Raw genomic sequence first — 2,623 nt, 5'->3', positions numbered from 1 at the left:
TTCTGGCAAAACTGGACTGCCATCTGAAGAAAGTTGAAACAAGATCCACACTTTATACCTTACACAAAAATAAACTCAAGATGGATCAGAGACCTGAAAGTAAAAACTCAAACCATAAAGTTCCTAAGGGACAAACTGAGATCAAACTCTGAAGGTATAGTCTAGAGTATAAAGAAACTGCCCAATACAGCCAGAATTATATAATCTGAAGAGAATGAAATTGATAAATAGGACCTTGTAAAAATTAAATACTCGTGTTCATAAAAATCTTTTTCCAACAGGGTAAAAAGAAAACTTACTAACTGGGAACAAATATTTGTCAATAACAACTCAGCCAAGAACCTCATAAGGATAGTTTACAGAGTACTCCTGGGCTTTCACAAGAAAAAGACTGGTAACCCAATTACAAAATGATTAAAAAGACATGGAAAGAATTTCCACAGAGGAAGATACTAAAATGGCCAACAGACACATGAAAGAATGTTCAAAATCAATGACAATAAGAGAGATACAAATCAAAAGCACAATGAAATACCATTTCACTCTAGTAGGAGGAGTAAATTTTAACAGGGTAGCAGGTAATAAAGGTTGGAGAGAAGGTGGCGAGATAGGAAGTCTTACACATTTTTCAATTCTTGGTAACACTTTTTTTCCCCCCTTCTTTTTCATAAAGTCTAGCTCTGCTAGTCCATCTTGATAGAAAAGGTAGAAAGGGTCAGCAAAGGAGAAGAAGACATTCAGTGAGATGGATTGACACAGAGACTATAACAGCAGGGGCAACATGTTGGAGATCCTGAAGCTGGGGAAAGATAGGATAAGATCCTGATTAGATTTTCATAGCATTGCAATAAGTTTAGTGGACACAATAGCACTTAATAATATAAGATTATACACCAAGCACTTACATGACATTTACTTCTCTAAAGTTTATCACAAAGCAAACTCTGGGAACCATCACTCATGCTAAGAATTTAACACTATCAACATTTCAAACAGCTGTACATCCTTACTTCGTAGAAGTCATTTCCTTTTTTTTAATTTTTTTTTATTATTTTTGTGTGAGTGTACCGTCAAATCAGATCTGACTGGTACAGGAGGAGATTGTCCCTCCTTTCCCGGCAGATCATCTGGTGGATTCGAACCCCGTGTGCCTCTGGGCTTGTAGTTGCAGCTCCTTGCCACTAGGCCACCAGAGCTCCCATAGAAGTCATTTCTTTTTCTTTTCTTTTTTTTTTTTTTTCCTAACTCTTAATATTTATTGAATGAATTCTCCTGGGATCGAAAGTCTCGACCATATCACGTGACAAAGCAGTGTCTCATAATGACAAATACCATGGGCTTCCTCTGTGTGCCTGTTGCTGGAAATGCATCTTCCAACGGAAGTCATTTCTTAATGACCTTGCTTTCTTAGATTATTTGTATATTTTCGTATTTTATTTAAATATAATCATGGACATTTGATTATTTCATTTCCTCAACATTATAATTTTGAAGTAAATCAATGTTGGTTTTTTGTAGGAATGTTTCATGAGTTTATACAGCAATATTTTATTTTATTAATAAATAATGATTTATTTAATCTTTTTTATCGTTAGTAAACATTTATTTCCAGGTTTGGATTATATTTTGAATAATGCTGCCTGACAACGAGAGGAGTTCATCTTGCAGCATGATATCAAACATTGTTTCTCTGTATTCATAATTTTTTTTGCTGCTAAGTATTGTAAAAGAAGACCACCAATCTTGATTCCTATTCTGTCTTAATCTGGACAACTTTGATGAATCTGAAAACTGTCCACCCTGGATGAATCAGTTGATATTTGCAACATTGCTGCTCTAACTTGCAGTTTCACCATAACTCTTAAACCACTGTAATACCTCAAGCTGACCTTGCTATTTATTATTGACCGAGCTATTTGAGCTCTGTAATTGCTCTCAATAATGCTTGATTTTCCTGTGTAGATTGCACATAAAGATTTTACGCCAAGTGTCCTGTCTTGGTTACCAAAATAAATGATAGGCACTTTTAATATAATATTTATTTATTTCATATAGTGTTGTAGCCAATAAGTCTGCTAAGACATATTTATACTTAATAGTTTGTTGATTATTTTGGGTTTTACATATATGTGAAACCATCAACAAATATGAGAGCCTTTTTTTCTTTTCTTTTCAGGCCCTGCAATTTTTTGTTTTACCATGTATTTGTAAGAGTGAAGAATTCCAATAGAATAAAGAATGAAAGTGATAACAGTAGAAATCTTTGTATATTCTGGTCTAGAAATAGTTAACGGTTTCATGTGTTTCTACATTTTTTAAAAAGGTCTTTTAAAAAAGGTTGCATAGAGAAGTGTACTCGGGGTGGGGGGTGGGGGGAAGGGACCTGGGAATTGTATACTAATGAAGGAATTTTTTTTCTTTTGTCTCTCTTCAAAGGGGGAAGCGAGCTGGTGGGGAGGGGTGGGAAGGGAGAAAATTGCGGCAATGAAAGAATGGAAATCCAAAACCTCTGTAAAAAAAATAAATAAATAAAAAATTAAAAATGTAAACAAGCTTTAACTTGTAATATTACTTGGAGAGTAATAAATTACTTTGGAAAAAAATGGGGTTTTGGTGAAAGAGA

The sequence above is a fragment of the Elephantulus edwardii genome, unplaced genomic scaffold, assembly GCF_000299155.1.
Source record: "Elephantulus edwardii isolate Elephantulus edwardi_28Jun2011 unplaced genomic scaffold, EleEdw1.0 scaffold00023, whole genome shotgun sequence".
NCBI classification, from domain to species: Eukaryota; Metazoa; Chordata; class Mammalia; order Macroscelidea; family Macroscelididae; genus Elephantulus; species Elephantulus edwardii.
This window is presented reverse-complemented; position numbering follows the sequence as displayed.